Source organism: Cannabis sativa, chromosome 4 (assembly GCF_029168945.1).
Source record: "Cannabis sativa cultivar Pink pepper isolate KNU-18-1 chromosome 4, ASM2916894v1, whole genome shotgun sequence".
Lineage (NCBI taxonomy): Eukaryota > Viridiplantae > Streptophyta > Magnoliopsida > Rosales > Cannabaceae > Cannabis > Cannabis sativa.
In genome coordinates this window covers 41,413,649-41,423,686 of record NC_083604.1, presented here as the reverse complement: position 1 = coordinate 41,423,686, position 10,038 = coordinate 41,413,649, and positions in this window count along the sequence as shown.

Sequence of the window (10,038 nt, the reverse complement as noted above, 5' to 3'; positions counted from 1 at the left end):
ACCACAGTACTGGAACGGAGAACAATTAAGGAAATACTACCAATAAAGTACTCAGGTCGGCTAGAACACTTCAAAGTACTCAGGTCAGCTAGACCACTTCAAAGTACTCAGGTTGGCTAAACCAGTTTAAAGTACTAAATGAACATTCGCTTCTAAGTGAATGGCCTTGTGGGCGGACTACGCGCAAAGGTTTCAGAAACAAAGTACTCAAGTTGGCAAGACAACTTTAAAGTGCAGTTTCTTATTTGTTTTATGTCATGTTAAGCTAAAAGATCAGATTAGATCACTAGCTCTGATGTAAGTTACTACGGTAACAAATACATTTTCGATCAATAAATGAATAAAGATAGTATTTCCAATTCTATTGAGTCGAAAAAATCAGCATGATTATAATTTACCTAAAGTGCGTACAAAAGGTTTAGTCGAACCCAAAACACCGAACAGATAAGCAATATATTTGCGAAAGACAAGTGACCAAGAGTCATACGTCTGCTCGGTCACTTGGGGGGCACCTATACCTGTATAAAGCATTTGGTAAAAATAAAACAATCACAATTGCGCAACAATTATAAACAGAGAATGAAATTCATTAAGGATGACAAAAGCACGTAGTACCGGGATTAAAAGCTGCCCGGTCAGCCCGTTGTCCAAAAAATGAAAAATAATTCCAAGTTTAAAGACCGCTTTGTCAGTCATGATGTCTTAAAGCCCTTGAGGCCGCATATAATATATCTATATAAAGGATATAAAAAGAGAAGTGTTTAAACAGTTGGAGTCCCAGGCTCTTGGTTCGGTTCTTTTGAGCCAACTGGAGCAGGAGGATCTGTTGTTCGAACAGGAGAAGCATCAGCAGCCTGGCCAGAGGCTTGGCCGGAGGTTGAAGCAGCCGCCTCGTTCCCACCATAAGAAACTTGGGCCGCGCAGTACTCAAGGTACATGTCCTTAGCCTCGCCCAAGTAGTCAAAATTGGCCTGGGGATTAGCTTTCCAGAAATCGAAGAAGAGCTCGAGGTCGGCTGTCTCCAAGGCATTGACCTTCTCCTTCAACTTGTTTGCCTCGGCCACCTTGGCGTCCTTCTCCTCCTTCATCCGAAGAAGAACTTGCCGCAAAGAAGCCCTCTCATCCTGAAGACTGTTAACTTCAGCAGATAAGATCTCGATGGTCTCCTTAAAGCGATCAGTAGCTTCGAGATCCTTTGTCAGCACGGAGATCTTCTTCTCAGCAGCAAACAACTTCTTATTGGCTTCGCCCAGCTCCAGCCGAACAGCTCCAGTTTCTGCCCTGGCCTCCTCAGCTTCCTTTTTGGCCAAGTCCGCCTCCGCCCTCAAGGTGTCGGACAGAGCCACACTCTTGGAAGTAATAGATTTAGCCCGGGAGTAAGTGTGAGCCAACTTCAAACCGGCCTGCACAAAGGAAAAAGTCAGCATATGGAGCTAAGTGTGGAAAGTTAAAAGGGAGTATCAAAAAAGACTTACCCTGGTGAACTCCTTCAGGACTCCGCCCACCAACACATCCAGAGATGAGTCACTATCAGTACCAGCCAGTTGCTCACTGACCTCAGGAACCAGCCAGTTCATATAGTGGGCTAGCATCTCCTTGCCCTTTTTGGCCTCTGGCAGCACGGGCAAAGGTGGAGTTGGTGCCTGCACCCGCTCAGGAACACTCCTGACCAGTTTAGACCCTGTCGTTGGTGGTCTAGACTCCTTGGACTTGGCAGATTTGGGAGTAGAAGGGTTTACAACAGTCAGCTCCTTGAAAAGGTCAATGACCTCTCCAGAAGGTCTCTTCTCCAAGGACCCCTCACCGCCCTTAGACTTCTTGGCCGGAGGAGAGGCGCTAGAGCTTCCGCCCATTCTCTTCCTCAGAGTGTCAAGCATCTGCCGAGACATGTCTGCACAAAACAAAAACAATGTGGTTAGAAAAAAGCCATAAGAAAACACAAGGCATGAAAGTCAAGAAGCTCAAAAGTAAAGAAAAATGCAAGGTGGCCACCCGCACAGAGATTCAGAAGTCCATCATCACCTGACATCGATTTTAGCTCAGACATGACAGCCTTCCCTTTTCCGGCAAAGGGGTGAGATGGCCGAACAGGTGAAGTGGGCTCCCTTATGCGAATTGCATGTTCAACAGGCCTGGGCGTGGCCTGGAGTTTCTTTTTCCTCTTCAATGGGGTCACCTACTCGTCCTCGGCATCATCTTCAGGATTCAAAGGCTCCTGAGCATAGTGCTTGGCCCTGGCATCTCCTTTCAACTTAGCCTCTCGCTTCAGTTGAATCAGCTCATTCTCCTTATGAGCTCGTTCAGGCCGGCCAGCATCAGACTTCCTCTTCTTCCCCACCACAGACTTAGGAAAAAATTCCTCAGGGTAAAGCCCATACCTCACCAGATTATCATCGGAGGTGAACTGGATGATATTCCTGTCTTCCTCCGGCAACCGGGCAAGTTTTTGAGCTCTATCCCTAAGAGCAAGGGTGAGGGGAGGACGGTGATATGTCGAAATCTGTAGAAACCAAGTTCGAGTGATACTCAGATCCTTCACCATGAAGTACTCATCAACAAAACGCCCTATTTTACTGATGGCCTTGTCATCCGTGCCGCTCAACCACTTGAAGCCTAGCTGAGAGAAGTAGAAGTACCCCGACCTGCCTTGGGGTAGACTTCAGGTCGAAGAACCAGGCGACCTCATGGGGGGAAGGAGCATCCCACCCTTGGGAAGCGTAGAGGATGAAGAGAGTGGACAAATACTTAATGCCCTTTGGAGTAATTTGGGCTGGGCAGAGGCCAAAGAAGTCTGCCACATCCCAGAAGTACTTGTGCAAGGGCATCAGCGCCCCTTGCTAGCCGTGAGCCCCCGACCACGCGCACATTCCCTTATCAAGATTTGTGGCGCCATTGTCGTGGGCGAGAATGTAGCAGTCCAGCTCGCCCAGGTACCCGTCCTGGTCGAGAATTTGGAGGCGTGCCTCCGAAATCTTGGACGGAGGACTTACCCACCTGGCGCCCAAGGCACCCTGCCTCCTATGAGGAACCTTAGATGCCTCGACTTCCCGCCTCAAAAGCGAATATGGGAAATCAAAAGTAATCAAGTGCAATCGTCAGCCGTGGAAAGAGAAATTCATATTTTTAAAATATTAATTGTCAGAGCATTAATTAGCCGAAAACCGAAGGGATGCCCAGTGTAACGCCCTAAATAATTAGGCACGCTACCCAAAAATACTTATGAAACCCTAATCCCTTAAACGAGATTACTAATCAAAATAGCGCTGAATTTAAACTCTTATATTAAACAGAATGAAAATAAACTTGTAATATATTTAAAACTTTTAAAATAGTTGGGATCCCAAAAATATTTACAAACGCTATTACAAGTCATTTCTTTCTAGCCGACCTAAACGGCAAAATAGAATTCAAAAGTTCATCACTGATAGACCCTTAACCCGCTTGGTCTGATATGACTAGAACATGTACATTCTTCATCTTGCTCCTCAAACTCATGGTTGATCAGCCACTGACATACCCTTTCCTGCACAATATGCTCATCATACAATATAAACAACAATGCTATTCAAATTTGTCTGTATGACACAGACCTCCATGTTACACTCACATGCCTATTTATGTCTACGTGGCATAGACCTACGTGTTGCGCTCACACGTCTATTTATGTCTACGTGGCGTAGACCCACGTGTTGCTCTCACACGTCTATTTACAATAAGGCCTTAGATCAGTTCATCTCGGTTCTTGTTATCGAGTCAAACCTGGTTATGCCTTGAGCGCATAACCCTTAGTCTCAACATATATATTTATCACATAATTATTGGTGCCACTGCACTATTTGTCTATTTGCTATAGACCTGCGTGTTACGCTCACACGCCTATATATGTCTATGTAGCATAGACCTACGTATTGCTCCCACACGTCTATATATGTCTATGTAGCATAGACCTACGTGTTACGCTCACACGTCTATTTACAATAAGGCCTTAGTAAGGTTTATCTCGATTATAATTACCGAGTTTAACCTGGTTATGCCTTGCTCGCATAACCCTATTCATATATATTTACGTAATCCATACATTACGTTCTTTCAGTGGTTTATCCTAGTAATATACTAGGTCTAACCAAGTTATGTCTTATGCACATAACTCTTGAAATATATGTATGTATTCAATAGATAACAAAACATATAGAATCTTAGGGTAATAACCCTAAATTACATACCAAATAGTCTCTCATATAACATATCATTGCATGCTCAAAATAACACTTATAGAGATTAATAACTCTAATTCATGCTTTCACTTGATTAGCAATATTATTGTACATCATGACTTTCTTACCTTCACATAACTTCTAGGGTAATAACCCTAGACCGCATTACTATCAAACTCAAGGTACTAATTTACCGAGTCTAACTTAATTATGCCTTGTGCGCATAATTCTTTATTACAATATATTTAGCATGGCATAGCATTTACACATTAATAATTACTAGGGTAATAACCCTAGACCGCATTAAACCGCTCACTTTAGGGTAATAACTCTAATATCGATTTCTAATTATCACCAATATAATATTCAATATAAGCACCACCATGCATATCTCTACGTGCAACTACTATCTTACCTGTTGTCCCGCAAAGGCAGAGATTTCGAATCCCCGGGTGCTCCTGACCAGGTCCCGGTAATCCTAGTCACACAATCCGGGATTTTCACAAATAGGGTTAACCCCTGATTTCACATTCATAAAATAAATTCATGGCATTTCAAATACAGATAATCACATAGAGCTCGAGAAGAGCTTTCCAACGGTATAAAGAACGTCCCAAACGAAGTCCCGAGTCAAAAGTTATGGCCAAAACAAAATTCAGCATTTCCCAATGAACTCCAACTGGAATTCCGGATGGAGCAGCCTTGAACCAACCGGAATTCCGGTTGTCTGGGCAGAGAACACGAAATTTCTCAATCTTTAAACCCCCAAAACTCACTCAAATCATCCCCAAACATTCCCAAACTTTCCAGAGCATCAATATATGTCTTAATAAACATATTCCACAACTTAAACACAACAATTGCACTAAAAATCAAAAAGTGTCATTAAAGCACCAAGCTTGAGTTCCATGAACTCAAGCTTGCTTTTCACAACCAAATTCACAATTAATCCACTTACAGCAGCTAGCAAATATTATAGGATTAAAAACATATATCTCATGCATCCAAAATCCCACAATTAAACACAAATCATGACTTTAACTCATAAAATCCAAGCTCTTGAACTAAAGCTTTAAAACCATGCATCCCAACTATTTTTCCAGTAACAATCATCATCAAATACTTTGAATTCAAAATAAAGAAGAAACCCTAGAACTCCATCTAGAGCTCAAACAACCAACACACAAAGAATTCAAGCAAAACTCACTTAAATTAACAAAAGAACATCATCTCATGCAACATGTAATTATCATCTTCATTACCATCATAGTCATGCATTTTCAACACTAAAATTCAGCAAGCAAAAATAAGATCATGGAAAGCTACCTTAATCTCTTGCTCAAACAAGCTCCAAGCTTCCAACAAATTTTCCTCACAATCCACCACAAAATCAAGCTATTTCTCACAACTTAGATTGAAAATTAAGAGAGGGTTTGAGAGAGGGGAAGGGTCGGCCAAGAGGAATGCAAAACCAGAAAATTGCATTTCATCTCATCGAAAATCAATTTTAATCAAACATAGTAATTAGGGGTCAAATGACCGAAATGCCCCCATGGCTTAATATTCACACCTACACCCTCACAAGGGTAAATAAGTCATTTCATACTCAATTAATTTCAAATAAATTTCAGATTATCATTCATCAAATAAAATGCCAAATAATCAATCCAATTTACATTTCGGGCCCGAACCCAGTTCGGCCCGAAATTCCCGATTGTGACTATACCGCGCTAACCTGTCAGAACACACTTGAAAAGACAACACAGGCATACTATATAATAATATAGTTCTATTAAGCACGTAATTAAATTAATTTCATCATTTTACCCTTCTCGGATCATAATTACCAAAATGCCCCTGGCTCACCAACGGGGTCTTTAATATATTAAAATTCATATAAAATCACATATATTGAACTATATAATAATATAATTCCTCCATTATACATAATTATCTAGTTAAGGTTTTGCTAATCCATTTCTTAATTCCGGGTATTACACCCAGTCAGCTTCACATCGAGTCTCGAACGGTCATGCTCGACACGTGTCCCCATCCAAAGGCAGAGCCAGCTCGGAATAAGTCTACACGCAACCTCGGAGGTCCCGTACAGACTTGGGGGGAAAATGTTATCCCAAATTTGGCACTTTGACGTGGCATCACGAGAATGGTGACACGTGGGCTCCGCTTGGAGCATCTGCTCGGAACGATAGGCCAAGCAGGATGCCTCGCTGGTACATCTGGAATGAAATATTCAACGAGCCGTGCAAAGTGATCAACACTTAGCGAATTCAGCTTGACGCATCATGAGTCATCAGCTCAATCGCTATAACTCAGGGATCAACTTACGTGGATGTGGCATACACACGATCCCACTATCAGTGTATTCAGCCCCAATCCCACGATCCTTGCATTCAGCATTGATTGCACGATCTTTCTATTTATGCGCATTGTAACGAGAGAGGAAACTCTTCCTCCTCAAGTTTCCCAGCCCTGTAAATAGTGAGGAATGTTCACTGGGCAAAGGACCAAAAAATTATAAGTCGATACGCAGTTAAGCTAAGGCCATATTATTATCTAAGAATTATATATTCAGAGATACTGTTGTAAGAGCTATAAGAAAATGAAACTTCTTCCTTGTTCTTAAGTCAATATAAATAACGAGGATTAGGCTATTACCGAACTGCTTGGGGCTGAACCTCTATAAAATTCCTGTGTCTTATTATTACTTTCTGATATATATTCTCATTACGACATATCGTTTATCGCTTATCAAAAAGACTCATTGTCGTTGGCTAAAAGCGAAGTCAATAACTGTATGTATTATAGGTATAATAGATGTTATTTTATATTTATATTTTTATAATATTTTAAATAATTTATGTTATTGAAATTAAAGTTTATAACGGATCCTATGCATAATTAATTGTTTGAATTTTATTTTTGTTACACCCGATTTTTGAAAAATTAAAAAAATTCAACCTTGCAACTTTGACCAAGACTCATAAATGTCAAATAAATTAAGACATCCTTTTTTATGACCCCATGGCACTTCTAAAGAGCTCAAAAATATCAACCAACCATTTGGTGTCAGGACTCACACACCGAAGTGTGCCCAAACGAGGGTTTATGGGCCCGGGCGAGCATTTTCACCCTAGAGACATCAATCCGCCAAGGAAACCAATAAGGACTTGACTTGTTTAGGCATAAAAATGACTTGGGTTTATGTATAAAGTCAAAATAGCACTAAAACCACAAGAGAAGAGCAACAAGTGACCACTGCCATATGAAATGGCAGTGCTCTCCAGCCTTGGAGACCTGTGCCATAGGCAATGGCAGTGCTCTCCGGTCTTGGAGACCTGTGCCATAGGCAATGGCGGTGCTCTCCGGTCTTGGAGACATGTGTCAAGGAAATGGGAGTGCTCTCCAGCTTTGGAGACCTGTGCCATAGGAATTGGCAGTGCTCTCCAGCTTTGGAGACCTGTGCCATAGGAAATGGAAGTGCTCTCCAGCTTTGGAGAACTGTGCCATAGGAAATGGCAGTGCTCTCCAGCTTTGGAGACCTGTGCCATAAGCAATGGCAGTATTTGTTGGGCTTTGTGCCCTAAATAAAACTCTATTTCAATGTAATCTTTTCTATTCAATTATCAATAAAGAAATAGATTTAATTTCATTACTTGTTTAATGTGTTATTTGGTTCATGTGATCATTTATTTACTTATTTGATTAATAAATTCATCCAAATCCTTATCACATTGATATTCTTGTTTATTGTGTTGTCAACACAGTGAAAAGTAATCAAGATTGTGTGATTAAATGTATTCCTAAATTTATCAGTACACATGGTTTAACTGATATGATAATTTACAACGTAGTTTACTTGTACCTTGGATAAGTGCTATGTCCTTTCCAGGGCATTGGTCAAAGTAAGCTTGATTGGATGTATGGAGTATGCATCGGAAGGGACCGATATTGAACTTGAACTAGGTATGATAATCTTACCATAATATCTATTCAATTCAATATCACCTAGTTGATCTTAGATCAAATAATCTTAATCCTCACATGGTTAGGTTCGATCTCAAGAGTGTTATTTGTGTTCTTTGATTTTTTAGTTAATCCTACCTTTTGGTCCAGGTGATACGTACATTTTGGGAACATGATAGTACAATTGAGTGGGAGCGCTAATCATAGATATGGAATCTATAGCTTCTATCTGGACTAGGAGTGAGCATAAAATCCAGAAAATAGAAAAAACCGTTTAAACCGACCTACCGAACACCGTTAGAACCGAAACCGACGAAATCAAAAACCGAAAAAATTGCTAACGGTTAAAACTGCCATCAAACGGTCGATTTTTTTTTTGTTAATTAACCGAAACCGACCGTTATACATATATATTAATTTATTAAGTTTTTTTTGCATGTATTATAGTTACTAATAATATAAAAGAATACTATATTATTTTTTTATTAATATTAAAGTTAAAAGAATAAAATAATTAGTTTTTGAACAATTAATTTGTATGTTTGTAGTTGTAAAATGTAGAATAATATATTTATAGAATAAATTGGATTATTTTTTTCTTAAAAAAAAAAGCCCGGTTTGGGCGGTTTAAACCGACCAAACCGAGGTTCAAAACGGTCGGTTTTAAGATAAGTTCTGGATTGGTCAGTTGGTTTTCGGATTGCACCAATCCAAACCGAAAACCAAATTTTGGAATTTTATATAGAAAAAACTGACCAAACCGACCGATGCTCACCCCTAATCTAGACATAGAAGTGAAACGATGATTTCGTTTGAGCTTGGCTAAATAGAGATAAATGATAGAGCGCTCATTTTAGTGATTATATTACTTCACTAAAATATCATTTATAGGTGGCTAAGTGTTTAAGGATAAAATACATTGAAAGGGTGTAACGGTAATTTTGTCCCTATGCAATGTAAATTATCTATAGAGGATCATTGATTATTGGGATTATAACAATGGATAATCAATAGCCTATCTATATTGTGGAACATATAGAGCGTTCTATGTAACTGAGAGTGCAATTCGAAGTTCTATAGTGGTTCAACGAGGAATTAATAAGTTAGAGAATTTACTTGGTAAATTCTAGATCTGCTTATTGGGAGCTCGGTTATATAGGCCCATGATCCCCATACTAGCTGAGACAAACTGCTTGTAAGACTCAGTTAATTGATTTTAGTTAATCAATTTTAATTTTAAAATTAGACTATGTCTAGTTTGTGAATTTTCACTATGTTTATGACTTGATTGTGAAGAAATAGGATTTTAGGATTAATTTATTAATTAAGAGACTTTGTGGAGTCTAATTAATAAATATTATAAATGATAATTTTATTTGATAATTATTTTAATTATTAAATAAATAGGTTTGGCATTTATCTAGTTAAAATTGCAAAAAGTGGTATTTGTGAAAAATAGATAAATAGTTGAGAAAATGGCAAAAATCTAACTAGTGTTGGGCCCATATCATGGCTGGCCACTTAAGGGTTATTTTGGTCCATTTTTATCATTTTTTTATTCCAAATAATTCAACCCTAACCCTAAGAGAAATAATATAAAAAGAAAAGAAAGTCTCATTATCCAATTAATGCTTCTAAGGCAAGAAAACCTAGCTTTCTTTCTCTCTAGGTTTTTGAGACTTTTTCTTCTTCTTTTCTTCTCTATATTTCGAATTCTATAGTTTTCTTCACAAAACCAATATTCAGCCATTAGTGATTGAGTACATGCCCACACATAACAAGTGAGTCCTCAATCATAGTATGTAAGACTGTGAAGAATCCAAACAACAAGAAGGAGAAT